This window comes from Bombina bombina, chromosome 2 (genome assembly GCF_027579735.1).
Source record: "Bombina bombina isolate aBomBom1 chromosome 2, aBomBom1.pri, whole genome shotgun sequence".
Taxonomy (NCBI): domain Eukaryota; kingdom Metazoa; phylum Chordata; class Amphibia; order Anura; family Bombinatoridae; genus Bombina; species Bombina bombina.
The window spans coordinates 127,888,361-127,905,755 of NC_069500.1; positions in this window are offsets into that span (position 1 = coordinate 127,888,361).

The window sequence follows — 17,395 nt, forward strand, 5'->3', positions numbered from 1 at the left end:
AGAGGAGTTATTGACACATCAGTTGGAAGAAATGAGTGATGCGCAACCATCATTGACAGAGGATGTAGATAACAGTGATATGTCTCAGTCAGGCAGCATTACAGACATGGACGTACGGTGTGATGATGATGATGATGTTGTACCCGCTGCTGCTTCCTTTGTTGATGTGTCAGATACAAGTGAAGCGGTTGATGATGATGTGTCCGTGGATGTCACATGGGTGCCCGCTAGAAGAGAAGAAGAAGAGGGGGAAAGTTCAGATGGGGAGACAGAGAGGAAGAGGAGGAGACGAGTTGGAAGCAGGGGGAGGTCATCGCAAGGAGCTAGTGGCACAGTCAGACAGCATGCATCGGCACCCGGGGTCAGCCAGACAGCACGCCAATCAACGCATGCTGTTGACACCACCATAATGCCGTCATCGCAGAGCTCAGCAGTGTGGCATTTTTTTTGTGTGTCTGCCTCTGACAACAGCGATACCATTTGCAACCTGTGCCAAAAGAAACTGAGTCGTGGGAAGTCCAACACCTACCTAGGTACAACTGCTTTGCGAAGGCACATGGTCTCACATCACAAACGCCGATGGGAAGAACACATGAGTAGAAGCAGCACACAAACTAAAAGCCGCCCTCTTCCTCCTGGTCCAGCATCTTCAGCCACGTCAACCACTGCTGTCCTCCTTGCCCCCTCTCAACCATCCTCCACTCAGTCTCTCTTACGTAGCAGTTCCTGGTCATCTGCCCACAGTCAGGTGTCTTTCAAGGACATGTTTGAGCGTAAGAAGCCAATTTCCCAAAGTCACCCCCTTGTCCTTCGTCTGACAGCTGGCTTGTCTGAACTCTTAGCCCGCCAGCTTTTACCACACAAGCTGGTGGAGTCTGAGGCTTTCAAAAAATTTGTATCTATTGGGACATCGCAGTGGAAGGTACCCGGCCAAAATTTCTTTTCACAAAAGGCAATCCCAAACCTGTACTCGATTGTGCGAAAGGAAGTAATGGCATGTCTGGCACACAGCATTGGGGCAAGGGTCCATTTGACCACTGATAGCTGGTCTGCAAAGCATGGTCAGGGCAGGTATATCACCTACACTGTGCATTGGGTAAACCTGCTGACGTCTGACAAGCATGGAATGCGTGGCTCTGCAGAGGAGTTGGTGACACCGCCACGACTTGCAGGCAGGCCTGCTGCTACCTCCTCTACTCCTCCTACTCCATCCTCTTCCATAACCTCTTCTTTGGCTGAGTCTTCTTCTGCTGCTGCGTCTTGCTCCACATCAATGGCACCCCCCCCAGCTCCCCAGGTACTATTCAACATGCCGGATATGGCAGTGTCACTCCGTCTTGGGGTTGACTTGCCTGAAAGCCGAGAGTCACACCGCACCAGCACTCCTGTCCGCCCTGAACACACAGGTGGATCAGTGGCTGACTCCGCACCAACTGGAGATTGGCAAGGTTGTTTCTGACAATGGAAGTAATTTGGTGGCGGCATTGAAATTGGGCAAGTTGACACATGTGCCGTGCATGGCACATGTGTGTAATCTGATTGTACAATGCTTTGTGCATAAGTACCCAGGCTTACAGGATGTCCTGAAGCAGGCCAGGAAGGTGTGTGGCCATTTCAGGCGTTCCTACATGGCCATGGCGCACTTGTCCGATATCCAGCGTCGAAACAACCTGCCAGTGAGGCGCTTGATTTGCGACAGCCCGACACGGTGGAATTCAACACTCCTAATGTTCGACCGCCTGCTCCAACAAGAAAAAGCTGTTAACGAGTATTTGTATGACTGGGGTGCTAGGACAGCCTCTGGGGAGCTGGGGATTTTTTTTCCAAATTACTGGACGCTCATGCGCAATGCCTGTAGGCTCATGCGTCCTTTTGAGGAGGTGACAAACCTTGTCAGTCGCACTGAAGGCACCATCAGCGACATCATACCATTTGTTTTCTTCCTGGAGTGTGCCCTGCGAAGAGTGCTGGATCAGGCCGTAGATGAGCGTGAAGAGGAAGAGGAAGAGTTGTGGTGTCCATCACCACCAGAAACAGCCTTATCAGCATCGCTTGCTGGACCTGCGGCAACGCAGGAAGAGGATTGTGAGGAAGAGGAGTCAGAGGAGGAATGTGGCTTTGAGGAGGAGGAGGAAGAGGAAGACCAAGCACAACAGGCATCCCAGGGTGCCCGGTGCTGTCACCTCTCTGGTACCCGTGGTGTTGTACGTGGCTGGGGGGAAGAAGATACCTTCAGTGACATCAGTGAGGACGAGGAACGGGACATGATTAGCTCGGCATCCAACCTTGTGCAAATGGGGTCTTTCATGCTGTCGTGCCTGTTGAGGGACCCTCATATAAAAAAGCTGAAGGAGAACAACCTGTACTGGGTGTCCACGCTACTAGACCCCCGGTATAAGCATAAAGTGACTGAAATGTTACCGAATTCCCGCAAGTCGGAAAGGATGGAGCAGTTCCAAAATAAATTAAAAACTATGCTTTACACAGCGTATAAGGGTGATGTCACAGCACAACGGGAATCTAACAGGGGAAGAGATGAAAGTAATCCTCCTCCTCCTCCCACGACCACAGCGGCAAGGTCAGGATGCTTTCCTGACATGTTGTTGATGGAGGACATGCGGACCTTTTTAACTCCTATGCATCGCCAGAGCCTTTCGGGATCCAGCCTCAGAGAAAGACTCAACCGACAGGTAGCAGACTACCTAGCATTAACTGCGGATCTCGACACTCTGAGGAACGATGGACCCCTTGACTACTGGGTGTGCAGGCTTGACCTGTGGCCTGAGCTATCCCTATTTGCAATCGAACTTCTGGCCTGCCCCGCTTCAAGTGTCCTGTCAGAAAGGACCTTCAGTGCAGCAGGAGGTTTTGTCACTGAGAAGAGAAGTCGCCTAGGTCAAAAAAGTCTTGATTATCTCACCTTTATTAAAATGAATGAGGGATGGATCCCGAAGGGACTGACATTGGGCTATACATTTGAGTAAAAAAGGCCTGCTGATGAGATGAGCTGCCTTGGGCTACAAATGGTACACACGCTGCCATATTTTTTCTTCGAATGCCGGATGACTTGCGTGACTTATCCGCCAACAACTAGTGTTCAAGCCGCAAGGTTTTAGGGCACTTTCTAACTGTTTTACAAACATCAATTTTTCTGGCCGCTGCTATAGCAGTGGCTGCAACAATACCTAACATGCCTAATTTTTCTGGCCTCTGGTGCTGAACTATGGCTACAAAACCCAAACCAAAAAAAGGCACATAACAGTGATGAAACTGTTAAGAATAGTACTCAGTCATTAACACACCACTCATATCTCGTGGCACAGTAGATTGCACGCGCAGTGCCCCAAATTTGAAGTAGGAGGACCAACCAAGCATCTTTTTCCATCTCACGGTTCAGAAAAATTATCTATGGGTTCCTAAAAACGATGCCATACCTGTGTTGATTGTGCAAAAGGATGTCATATGTGGTGTTTCATGCTGTTGTGCCTGTTGAGGGTCGTGGACCATCTTATAAAAAGGCTGAAGGAGAACGACCTGTACTGGGTGTCCAAGCATGGTTTTTTGTTTAATTTCCCAGTTCCTAAAAATTATCTCCGGGTTCCAAAAATCAATGCCATATCTTTAATCTATTGTGCAAAAGGGTGGCATATGTGGTGTTTCATGCTGTTGTGCCTGTTGGGGGTCGTGGACCATCATATAAAAAGGCTGAAGGAGAACGACCTGTACTGGGTGTCCAAGCATGGTTTTTTGTTCAATTTCCTGGTTCCTAAAAATTATCTCCGGGTTCCTAAAATCAATGCCATATCTGTAATCTATTGTGCAAAAGGATGGTATATGTGGTGTTTCATGCTGTAGTGCCTGTTGGGGGTCATGGACCATCGTATAAAAAGGCTGAAGGAGAACGACCTGTACTGGGTGTCCAAGCATGGTTTTTTGTTCAATTTCCTGGTTCCTAAAAATGATCTCCGGGTTCCTAAAATCAATGCCATATCTGTAATCTATTGTGCAAAAGGATGGCATATGTGGTGTTTCATGCTGTTGTGCCTGTTGGGGGTCGTGGACCATCGTATAAAAAGGCTGAAGGAGAACGACCTGTACTGGGTGTCCAAGCATGGTTTTTTGTTCAATTTCCTGGTTCCTAAAAATGATCTCCGGGTTCCTAAAATCAATGCCATATCTGTAATCTATTGTGCAAAAGGATGGCATATGTGGTGTTTCATGCTGTTGTGCCTGTTGAGGGTCGTGGACCATTGTATAAAAAGGCTGAAGGAGAACGACCTGTACTGGGTGTCCAAGCATCTTTTTCCATCTCCCGGTTCCTAAAAATTATCTCCGGGTTCCTAAAATCGATGCCATACCTGTACTGGATTATTCAAAAAGATGGCATATGTGGTGTTTCATGCTGTTGTTTCTGTTGAGGGTCCGGGACCCTCTTATAAAAAGGCTGAAGGAGAACAAAGTGTACTGGTTGTCCAAGCATCTTTTTCCATCTCTCGGTTCCTAAAAATTATCTCCGGGTTCCTAAATCGATGCCATACCTGTACTGGATTATTCAAAAGGATGGCATATGTGGTGTTTCATGCTGTTGTTTCTGTTGAGGGTCCAGGACCCTCGTATAAAAAGGCTGAAGGAGAACGAAGTGTACTGGGTGTCCAATCATGTTTTTTGTTCAATTTCCCGGTTCCCAAAAATTATCTCCGGGTTTCTAAAATGGATGCCATACCTGTACTGGATTATTCAAAAGGATGGCATATGTGGTGTTTCATGTTGCTGTTTCTGTTGAGGGTCCGGGACCCTCGTATAAAAAGGCTGAAGGAGAACGACCTGTACTGGGTGTCCAAGCATCTTTTTCCATCTTCTGGTTCCTAAAAATTATGTCCGGGTTCCTAAAATCGATGCCATCCCTGTACTCTATTGTGCTAAAGGATGGCATATGTGGGGTTTCATGCTGTTGTTTCTGTTGAGGGTCAGGGGCCCTCGTCTAAAAAGGCTGAAGGAGAACGACCTGTACTGGGTGTCAAAGCATCTTTTTCCATCTCCCGGTTCCTAAAAATTATCTCCGGCTTCCTAAAATCAAAGCCATACCTGTACTCTATTGTGCAAAAGGATGGCATATGTGGTATTTCATGCTGTTGTGCCTGTTGAGGGTCGGGGACCCTCGTTTAAAAAGGCTGAAGGAGAACGACCTATACTGGGTGTCCAAACATCTTTTTGGATCTCCTGGATGTAGCGTTACTCCACTAGGGGGTCTCCCTTCCTCTGTCCAAACCCAGGGGTGGCCACCGTATAGTGAGACCAGAGATATAGTTGCTGAGACCGGGGTCAAGCCAGCGGGTGTATCTCCCGCAGCTGGGCTGGTCTCAGTGGACTCCCAGTCAGGTAGCATCCTCTCTGCACTGCAGCTCTTTCTTGGCAGGTATCGTCCCCTCTGCCTGTCTGCTTCTAGGCAGGAATAAATCCCCCTGCCAGGCTGCTTCTTGGCAGGAATTGATCCCTCTCCCTTCAAATAGTGGGACCAGGGCTATCGTGGCTGAGACCGGGGTCAAGCCAGCGGCTGTATCTCCCCCAGCTGGGCTGGTCTCAGTGGGCTCCCAGGCAGGTAGCGTCCCCTCTGCCTGTCTGCTTCTAGGCAGGAATATATCCCTCTGCCTCACTGCACACTTCCAGCAGGTATCGTGCCCTCTGGTTTCTTATAGGCATGAATTGATCCCTCTGCCTTGCTGCTCCTTTCAGGCAGGTCAGCTCTTTGCATACAGGCCCACAGACTCTGTAACAGATCTCTCTTGCAGGGAGAGGTGCAGCCAGAATGCAGGGTCAGAACCTCGGCAACTGGTATACCTGAAAGAATCAAACAGCACAAAAAGGCAATCCCGGACCCCAACCTGTACTCGATTATGCAAAAGGAAGTAACCTTACCATGGGTCACAGCCCGCATGTCTTATTGTCTAATTATATATCTATCAAATCTATCTATCTATTTATCTATCTAATCTGTCTATCTATCTAATCTATCTAACTATCAATCGTATCTATCAAATATATATTGCATCTATTGATCTCTGTATTTCTTATCTATCAAATGTATATTGCATCTTTTTATCTGCCTTGCTGCTCCTTTCAGGCAGACCAGCTCTTTGCATACAGGCCCACAGAGGTGCAGCCATAATGCAGGGTCAGAACCTCTGCAACTGGTATACTTGATTGTGCAAAAGGAAGTAACCTTACCATGGTTCCCTGACCGCACGTCTTGTAATACTCTGTCATTGAAATTATATATCTATCAAATCTATCTATCTATTTATCTATCTAATCTATCAATCTATCTAATCTATCTAACTATCAATTGTATCTATCAAATATATATTGCATCTATCGATCTCTGTATTTCTTATCTATCAAATGTATATTGCATCTTTTGATCTGCCTTGCTGCTCCTTTCAGGCAGGCCAGCTCTTTGCATACAGGCCCACAGACTCTGTAACAGATCTCTCTTGCAGGGAGAGGTGCAGCCAGAATGCAGGGTCAGAAACTCTGCAACTGGTATACTCGATTGTGCAAAAGGAAGTAACCTAACCATGGGTGCCAGACCGCACGTCTTTGTAATTCGCAGTCTGTCAAATTATATATCTTTCAAATTAGCTATTTATCTATTAAATCTATCTAATCGTATATATCAAATGTATATTGCATCTATTGATCTATGCAATTCGTATCTATCAAATGTATATTGCATCTATTGATCGATGTAATTCGTATCTAAAAAATGTATATTGCATCTTTTGATCTATTTAATTCATATCTATCAAATGTAAATTGCATCTTTTGATCTATGTAATTCGTATCTATCAAATGGATATTGCATCTTTTGATCTATGTAATTGGTATCTATCAAATGTATATTGCATCTATTGATCTATGTAATCTATGGATCTATCTATCAAATCTATCTATCTATTTATCTATCTAATATATCAATCTATCTAATCTATCTAACTATCAATCGTATCTATCAAATATATATTGCATCTATCAATCTCTGTATTTCTAATCTATCAAATGTATATTGCATCTTTTGATCTGCCTTGCTGCTCCTTTCAGGCAGGCCAGCTCTTTGCATACAGGCCCACAGACTCTGTAACAGATCTCTCTTGCAGGGAGCGGTGCAGCCAGAATGCAGGGTCAGAACCTCTGCAACTGATATACTCGATTGTGCAAAAGGAAGTAACCTTACCATGGGTGCCAGACCGCACGTCTTTGTAATTTGCAGTCTGTGAAATTATATATCTTTCAAATTAGCTATTTATCTATCAAATTAATCTAATCGTATCTATCAAATGTATATTGTATGCAATTCGTATCTATCAAATGTAAATTGCATCTTTTGATCGATGTAATTCGTATCTATCAAATGTATATTGCATCTTTTGATCTATGTAATTGGTATCTATCAAATGTATATTGCATCTTTTGATCTATGCAATTCGTATCTATCAAATGTATATTGCATCTATTGATCTATGTAATTGGTATATATCAAATGTATATTGCATCTATTGATCTATGTAATTCATATCTATCAAATGTATATTGCATCTTTTGATCTATGTAATTCGTATCTATCAAATGTATATTGCATCTATTGATGTAAATCGTATCTATCAAATGTATATTGCATCTTTTGATCCATGTAATTCGTATCTATCAAATGTATATTACATCTTTTGATCCATGTAATTCGTATCTATCAAATGTATATTGCATCTTTTGATCTATGTAATTCGTATCTATCAAATGTAAATTTCATCTTTTGATCTATGTAATTCGTATCTATCAAATGTATATTGCATCTTTTGATCTATGTAATTGGTATCTATCAAATGTATATTGCATCTATTGATCTATGCAATTCGTATCTATCAAATGTATATTGCATCTATTGATCTATGGAATTCGTATCTATCAAATGTATATTGCATCGATTGATCTATGCAATTAATATCTATCAAATGTATATTGCATCTTTTGATCTATGTAATTCGTATCTAGCAAATGTATATTGCATCTATTGATGTAATTCGTATCTATCAAATGTATATTGCATCGATTGATCCATGTCATTCATATCTATCAAATGTATATTGCATCTTTTGATCTATGTAATTCGTATCTAACTATCAAATGTAAGTTGCATCTTTTGATCTATGTAATTCGTATCTATAAAATGTATATTGCATCTTTTGATCTATGCAATTCGTATCTATCAAATGTATATTGCATCTATTGATCTATGTAATTGGTATATATCAAATGTATATTGCATCTATTGATCTATGTAATTCATATCTATCAAATGTATATTGCATCTTTTGATCTATGTAATTCGTATCTATCAAATGTATATTGCATCTATTGATGTAAATCGTATCTATCAAATGTATATTGAATCTATTGATCTATGTAATCTATGGATCTATCTATCAAATCTATCGATCTCGTGGTTGTGCAAATGGACTGTTTGCGGTTGTTTGCGGTGCGTTAAACGGGGAGTTTGGTCTGTCACTGTGAAGCGGGCATAACCCTTACACTACCTGATCGATACAACATCATACCTGATGTTTTAAAGCACGTTATTCCAAACAATTTAGGAATGTTAGGTAATTTATACCCTTTATGGCTTAAAACCAGACTCTGCATCAACTATGTAATTTTACGTGGGAGTTTTGCCATGGATCCCCCTCCGGCATGCCACAGTCCAGGTGTTAGTACCCTTGAAACAAGTTTTCCATCACTATTGTGGCCAGAAAGAGTCCCTGTGGGTTTTAAAATTCGCCTGCCCATTTAAGTCAATGGCGGTTCGCCCGGTTCGATGGTTCGCGAACATTTGACAAAGTTTGTGTTCGCCATTTGCGAACGCAAAATTTTAAGTTGGCGACATCACTACACAGGAGCTCTCACAAACAGGTCTGAGACAATGCAAGGGCAAAGCATACTAAACAGAGGCCCTTTAAATAATAAGTGATGACATCACAATTCTGAGACACGGATGATGTACACCAGTCTGGCAATAAAAGGAAGTGCAGGAAATGAGCAGCATCACACAGTATGCACCAGAGTCACCAAGAGAGATGTGTAAAATGGCTGCCAGCAGCACATGGCAAACAAAACAGGGAAAAAACCCTGACAGTACCCTCCCCTCAACGACCCCTCCCCCGCGGGAGGACAAAAGGCTTATTGGGGAAGTGGGCATGGAAGGTACGGAGGAGGGCAGGAGCATGAACATCAGAGGAGGGAACCCATGAATTCTCCTACGGACCATAGCCCCTCCAGTGAACCAAATACTGTACGCGGCCCCTGGACATACGAGAGTCAATAATGCTGCTGACCTCATACTCCTCATGGTTGTTAACAAAGATAGGATGGGGACGAGGCAACACAGTGGTATACCAATTACAAACCAATGGTTTCAAGAGGGAAACATGAAAAACATTGGAGATGCGCATTGCAGGAGGAAGGTCAAGAGCGTAGGCCACAGGATTGACCCGTCGGAGTATTCGAAAAGCACCAACATAATGGGGAGCCAGTTTATTGGAAGGCCCACAAAGATTCAAGTTGCGGGAGGACAGCCAAACTCTCTCACCAACCTGTGAAATAAATGTGATAATACAATACTAAGATCGTATAGCAATAAATCAAAAGTTCATATAAGGATATGTGTGTTCTTTCTGGGAGTCTCCAGCCTTCTGTTGTTTCTTATTATGCTCTCAGAGAAAAGGAAACAAAAATTGCAACATAGTGTAACTCTGTAACACTGTTTAGTCGATAAGACACTTGTTTGCAAATGGTTACTCACATGTGTTGGAGCTATAGCCAAGCTCAGGGAAATGTGCACACCCACTTTATACTGGTGGGTAAACAGTTACTCTCATGAAATGAAGTATAAAACAATTTATTAAAACATATGTAAAAAAGATATGTAAAAAAGCGTCACAAATGCTTATATACACACTATATACAGAGGTTAATAAAGCAACAAATAACTATTATTTCTCCAAAAAGCAGACTCCAAAGCTGGATGCAAGTGGATAGGAAAGCAGAAGCTTAACCGCTAAACTGTCCACCTTAATCACCAGTGTGAGTTGCTCCTCCTCCAGGTGTGTGGGCAAGTGTAGAGACGCAATGGAGAGATAATCGTTCCGACGTACGTTTCGCTATGTAAGCTTTGTCAAGGAAATGATGTGCGCATGTCCGTATTTCCTTTTAAACCTTAGTCTTCTAACAAACCAGATTTCCGGCATTCTGTCCTCCATTTTGAAAAAGGGCATTGAGTCCCAAACATGTTCTAAAGATGCTTTGCTTTGAATTATATTATTTCATTTTACTAAGATGATTGGGCAGGTTATTTCTCAATTCAGCATGCATATATGAATATTTTAGTTAAGGAGAACCTGGGTAAAACTTACGTATACATATAATTAATACTTTAAAATTGTTGTCACTCGCTCCATTATTAATGTGCAAAAAAGTTTTTCAACATTACCATACGCTGTATAGTTTTATATAAACCATTCTCAATTATAAAATGACACCATATTATATTTCATATCGCTTGCGGTTCTTGTTATTGCACATATTCAAAATTGTGATGACATCCATCTTCAATATTTATATATACCATAAGTTAATCATAGTGACTTATAATTATTATCATGTACATTTCATAAATGCTACCTAAGAAATATTTTAAAAATTATTTTAAACCAATTCTAAAACTAGGACTATATCAAAACTGGATAATTGTTGCAACATATCTCGTAGGACATCATTAATAAATTCCTGGAAAACAGCAGGAGCATTACATAGGCCAAAGGGCATTACAAGATACTCATAATGCCCACTCCTGGTGTTAAATGTTGTTTTCCATTCGTGGCCCTCCTTGATCCTAACGAGATTGTACGCTCCTCTCAAATCAAGCTTAGTAAAGACCGTAGTTCCCTTGAGGAGGTCAAAGAGTTCCGTAATGAGCGGAATAGGGTAAGCATTCTTAATGGTAAGGTGATTAAGAGCCCTATAATCGATGCAAGGTCTTAACTCGCCACCCTTTTTCTTCACAAAGAAGAAGCCAGCCCCTGCAGGAAAGCAGGATTTGCGGATGATCCACAGCAACAGAGCATCGGCAACATACTCCTCTATAGCACAATTCTCCGCAACAGACAGAGGGTAAACCCGGCCCCGAGGAGGAATGTCTCCGGGTTGCAGGTCTATGGCACAATCGTAAGACCGGTGAGGAGGCAACGTACCGGCACGCACCTTGTCAAAAACGTCTAGGAACTCTCGGTACCCCTCTGACAATTGAGATACCAAAGAAGTGCACAAGACTTTAAATGGTTTCCAAAGACAAGTGGAAATACATTGCAGAGACCACGACAAAATTTCGGACCTGTGCCAGTCGAGACTGGGATTGTGCTTTTGGAGCCAGGGATAACCCAGAACAACTGGAAAATGTGGAGAGTTTATCACCTGGAACTGGAGGGTTTCAAAATGGAGAGCCCCAACAGCCATGGATAATGGAGCAGTTTCGTGAGTAACGAGTGCAGGCTGAAGGGGCTTGCCATCAATGGACTCAATAGCAAGCGGAACGGACCGAGGCAAAACAGGAATGGAGTGCTTTGATACAAAAGCACTGTCAATCAAATAGCCCACAGCACCGGAGTCAACAAGAGCCTGGGTGACTATGGAGGAATCCACTCAGGAAAGGACAACCGTGACCAAAGGTTTCTCCTTTAGCGGTTCCGGGGACAAGGATAAACCACCCAATTTCTGCCCCCAACAGGACCTTAGGTGTGAGCATTTCCCGGCCGTGTAGGACAAGATTTCAAAAGGTGACCCTGTAACCCACAATAGAGGCAGAGCCCCTCCCTCCTCCTAAAGGCCCTCTCCACTGCGGAGAGACACAGGAATCCCAACTGCATCGGCTCAGCAGTACCTGGTGACTCAGGACCAGGAGGCATGGGAGGAGAGAGAGGCATGGGTGGGAACGAACATGTAGGAGATAACGGAACAGGAGGCTTCCACAAGTGCTCCTTGAAAGAGGGCCTCTCACTTAGTCTAATGTCAATTAAGATCAAAAAAGATGCCAATGCCTCGAGATCTTCTGGTAAATCTCTGGCAGCAACTTCGTCTTTAATCGCATCAGAGAGCCCATGAAAAAAGGCGGCAACAAGGGCTTCATTGTTCCAACCTACCTCTGCGGCAAGCGTACGGAACTCAATGGCATACTGAGCAACAGATCTTGTACCTTGCTGAATGGACATGAGTCGTTTAGCAGCAGAGGAGGAGTGAGCCGTAACATCAAATACCCTTCGAAAGGAGGCCACAAATTCAGGGTAATTTGAAATCACAGGTTTATTAGTCTCCCAGAAGGGATTAGCCCAGGCAAGAGCTGTGTCAGAGAGTAACGAAATCCCACCTTAGCTCTGTCAGAGGGAAACGCCTGAGGTAACATCTCAAAGTAAATGCCCACCTGGTTAAAAAACCCTCTGCACTGATTAGGATCGCCTCCATAACGCTGAGGTAGAGGTGCAGAACTGGACATGCTCCTGGTAGGACTAGGTGCAGCAGCAGAAACAGGAGCAGCCATAACTTGGTCCAAATGTGCAGTGCGAGTCAGCAGGGTTTGCAGGGCTAGTGCAAGTTGATCCAAGCAGTGATCCTGTTCATCCATCCTGGAAATTATGGCAGGTAAAGGTGGATTATTAGCGCCATCAGGATTCTTGGCCCTTGCATAATGTCAGGGTGCCAGGAATCAGACTGAGACGAGAAGTGCAAAAATAATCACACCTTTATTAATAGCAAAAAATAATAAAAAGTCCATAAGTCAAATAACAAGCCAGGAATCAAAACCAGAGCTGGTAGTCAGATGAGCCGAGTCAGGAGCCAAAGCGAGTAGTCAGACGAGCCGGAATCAGGAACAAGGAGAACAGCAGAGTCAGGAACAAGCCAAGGATCAGGAACCAGGACAGCCAGGTAATACACAGGAGCTCTCACAAACAGGTCTGAGACAACGCAAGGGCAAAGCATACTGAACTGAGGCCCTTTAAATAATAGGTGATGGCATCACAATTCTGAGACACGGATGATGTACACCAGCCTGGCCATAAAAATAAGTGCAGTAAATGAGCAGCATCACACAGTATGCACCAGAGTCAGCAAGAGAGGTGAGTAAAATGGCTGCCAGCAGCACATGGCAAACAAAACAGGGAAAAAACCCTGACAAAGGAGCAGCAATGCACTACTGGTTTCTAACTGAACACATGGGTGAGCCAATGACAATCGGTATATATATTCAGCCACCAATCAGCAGCTAGAACCTAGGTTCTTTGCTGCTCATAAGCTTTCCTAGATAAACCTTTCAGCAAAGGATAACAAGAGAAGGAAGCAAATTAAATAATAGAAGTAAATTGTAATTGTATGCTCTGTCTCAATCGTGCATGTCTAATTATGAGTTTACTGTCCCTTTAAAACTTGTTCCCAAGCATGCAGACATCTGGAAACATGGATAATAGTGTGTCATTTTGACACTTGGTAATTAGCACCTGTAAAATCACAACAAAAACACAAAGTAAAAACATGTACTTAATCAAACAATGCAGGTCTGGTAAATTCCTTGTTCTAATCATATCTGGTATGTTAGACATAGACATGCATATCCCTATAATGTACATGATACAATGTTGTGCAGCCTGTTCATTAAAGGGACATAAAACCTATTTTTTTATTTTATGATTCTGATAGAACATACAATTTTATACAACTTTTCAATTTACTTCTATTATCACAGTTGCTTCATTCTCTTGGTATACTTTGTTGAAGGTGTAGCAGTGCACTAAAGGGAGCTAGCTGTATACATCTACAAGAGGCAAATATATGTAGTCACCAATCAGCAGCTAGATCCCAAAAGTGAACTGCTGCTACTGAGTCTTTCTAGATATGATTTTCAACAAAAGATACAGAGAAAATAAAACAAATTAAGTAAATTGGAAAGTTGTTTAAAAGTGCATGCTCTATCTGAATTATGGGTGTTTGTCTATTAAAACTATTTATAAGCACATACTTTTTGTAAAGGAATCGTTATATCAACATTTTCTTGCATGCAAAAAAAAAAAAGCCTACAGCGTTGTATCTTTTTCCAAGTGGATATTTTTACATGGATAGTCATTGTATCAAGCTAAAATAACACAATGTAATTTGTCTCTCAGATATTATCTAGCTTCAGATATAAAAAGTTAAAAGAGGTCATGGTATAACTCAAGATACACTTGCTTTGCTAATGGTAGTTAAGTCCGCTGTTTATTGTAAGTTGGCTGCTACTGGTATATTTACATTTATATATCAATAAGATAAACAAAAAGGATTACAGATGCTTTCATTGCTTATTGTACCAAGCGGAGCAGTGACCCACCCCAAACAAATATGCTTCTTTATTTAACTTATTTAATACTTGCCCATGCACACTTCATAAATAAGTTAACCATTTCTTGCTGTTCAACTTTTTTATTTGGTTCTTGGTTAAGGTGACAGTTTACACCAAAATTGTTATTGTTTAAAAAAATAGATAATGCATTTACTACCCATTCTTCAGCTTTGCACAACCAACATTGTTTTATTAATATACTTTATAACATTTAAACCTCTAAATGTCTGCCTGTTTCTAAACCACTATAGACAGCCTCTTATCAAATGCTTTTCCCAACAGGGGACTGTTAGTTCATGTGGGCCATATAGATAAGATTGTGCTCACGCCCTGAGGAGTTATTTAAGAGTCAGCACAACACAGCACTAATTGGCTAAAATGCAAGTAAATAGATAATAAAGTCATGTGATCAGGGGTTTGTCAGAAGATGCTTAGATACAAGGTAATCACAGAGGTAAAAAGTATATTAATATAACTGTGTTAGTTATGCAAAACTGGGGAATGAGTAATAAAGGGACTATCTATATTTTTAAACAATACAAATTCTGGTGTAGACTGTCCCTTTAAAGGGACAGTCTACCATAGAATTGTTATTGTTTTAAAAGATAGATAATCCCTTTATTACCCATTCCCCAGTTTTGCATAACAAACACAGTTATATTAATGTACTTTTTACCTCTGTGATTACCTTGCATCTAGGAACCTTCTTCCAGCCCCCTGATCACATGACTCTGACTGTTTATTATCTATTGTCTTAAATTTAGCATTGTTTTGTGTTATATCTTAAATAACTTTCTGTGCCTGAACACAGTGTTATCTATATGGCCCACGTGTACTTTCTGTCTCTTTGTGTTGAAAAGAGATTTAAAAAGCATGTGATAAGAGGCAGTCCTCAAAGGCTTAGAAATTATCATATGAGCCTACCTATGTTTAGTTTAAACTAAGAATACCAAGAGAAAAAAGCAAATTTGATGATAAAAGTAAATTGGAAAGTTGATTAAAATTAAAAGTCCTATCTGAATAATGAAAGTTTAATTTATACTAGACTGTCCCTTTAAAGGAGGGTTTGGGCACCAAAATGAGGAATGGCATAATTATTTACTAGAGAAACATATGACAAATCTCTATCTATTTTCTGGAGAGTTATATGTTTGATGTTCTGAGGAGTTATATTTTTTTCTATCTCTGATTCATTTTTTACAATAACTTTACAAAACAATTTGTTTTCTTAACACCTTAAATTAAAGAGTTCACTAAAGCGCTAATCTCACTGTTGCATGCACATAAAAATGTGTTTCACTTGTTTTAACCTTTGCAGGGGTTAAATGCAAGGTTAAAGTCAGCTCCATAACAGTAAGACACCACTGGGAGCTATGCTGTGCACATCTGGTGAGCCAATGACAAGGAACAAATGAGTGTAGCCTCTAATCACCAGCTAGATCAGTGCATTGCTGCTGAGGATATGAACATAGGCTTTTCAACAATGAATAACAAATTAACAAAGTACATTTGATAATAAAAGTGAATTTAAAAAACGTCTTAAAATTACAAATTCTATGTAAACGGGGAAAATTCATTTTCGACTTTCTGTCCCTTTAAGGATATGAAAGAAACAACTGGCTGATTCCTTAGAGTATTCAATGTTATTGTATAATCTCTTGACCCCCCCCCCTTTTAATATCAGCTCCTTTACAGACCACACAGTCCCCTGGATTTGTACAAATCAGCCTCAGGAAATCAACTTCTTAAACAAACTGCATCAAGAGAGGGATGTTGTCTCCAGTATAGCAAACAAGAACTGCCTTTTTGATAAAATAATTAGCTAAGAATTCATAAAGTTTTAATTAGAAAACATATAAAATGTGTCTAGCAAAGAAAAAAATAATTACTTTTTTGGATGGCAACTTTTTTTTTAATGCAAACTTATGTTAAACTTTTGAGAGAAACAAGCAATGAAAAGGGAAACTTTAAATATTATGGCATGCAGTATTAAGCATATGTTTTCTATTATATATGACCATTTTATGTCTCCCTTTGGTCTACGACTTCACATATGTTCTCAAGGCAATGACAGAATGAATCACTTTAGTTCTGCCCCTCAAGGATTCCCTTTCTTAGAAGCTCTAAAACTACCACGTAACATCATTATTTTAACTAAGTAATTCTAAAACTCCGAGAGGCATTACATGCTGGTCTAAAGTACACATGCTTTATATATATAAATAGAGAGATAGATAGAATATATGCATATGAAGAGAGAAGCGCTCTACCAGGAACGAACAACAGCTCATCAGCTAGTTCTATGGCGATTTACCACCCAGGAGCAGCCTCTTTTAGACCAGTGTGCTTTTCACAAAGGAAAACTTTTCTGAAGTATATCAGTCTGATCCAGCCAAGTAAGGTCAGTTCAAGGAGTCCACGTCTGGTTTCCCCCATCACCCATAGGGAGACTTCCCCAGGGTCATATTAATATATTTAACATATATTATAAAAAATATCAATGACTACTATAAGACCTGCCATGAATCTGATAAAGTTGGAGTGCATATGATTTATGCTTGCAAATATAAAAAACAAGTAGTCACTCACTGTGAGATCAACTATCCAAAAAAAGTTTATTATATACGGTTTCTGTTCTTAATCCTTTTGATGCTAAACTTTTTTTTTCACCCAGTGCTGATCAATTTTGAACTTTCTTTTTGCTATCTACATTTAAACCATGCTGTTGTCAAATGTCAGTGAATGACCTATATATATATGATGATATATATATATATATATAGGGTTTTTAAAGCAGGCCCAACAGATTCACAATATGCCATTATTATATTTATAATTCATGGCTTGTGAGAAAGTTGTGGCCAAAAATCTCCCTGCATTACAAAAAGGCCTCATGCCCTTATAGGCTGCGATGCAAAGGGTTAA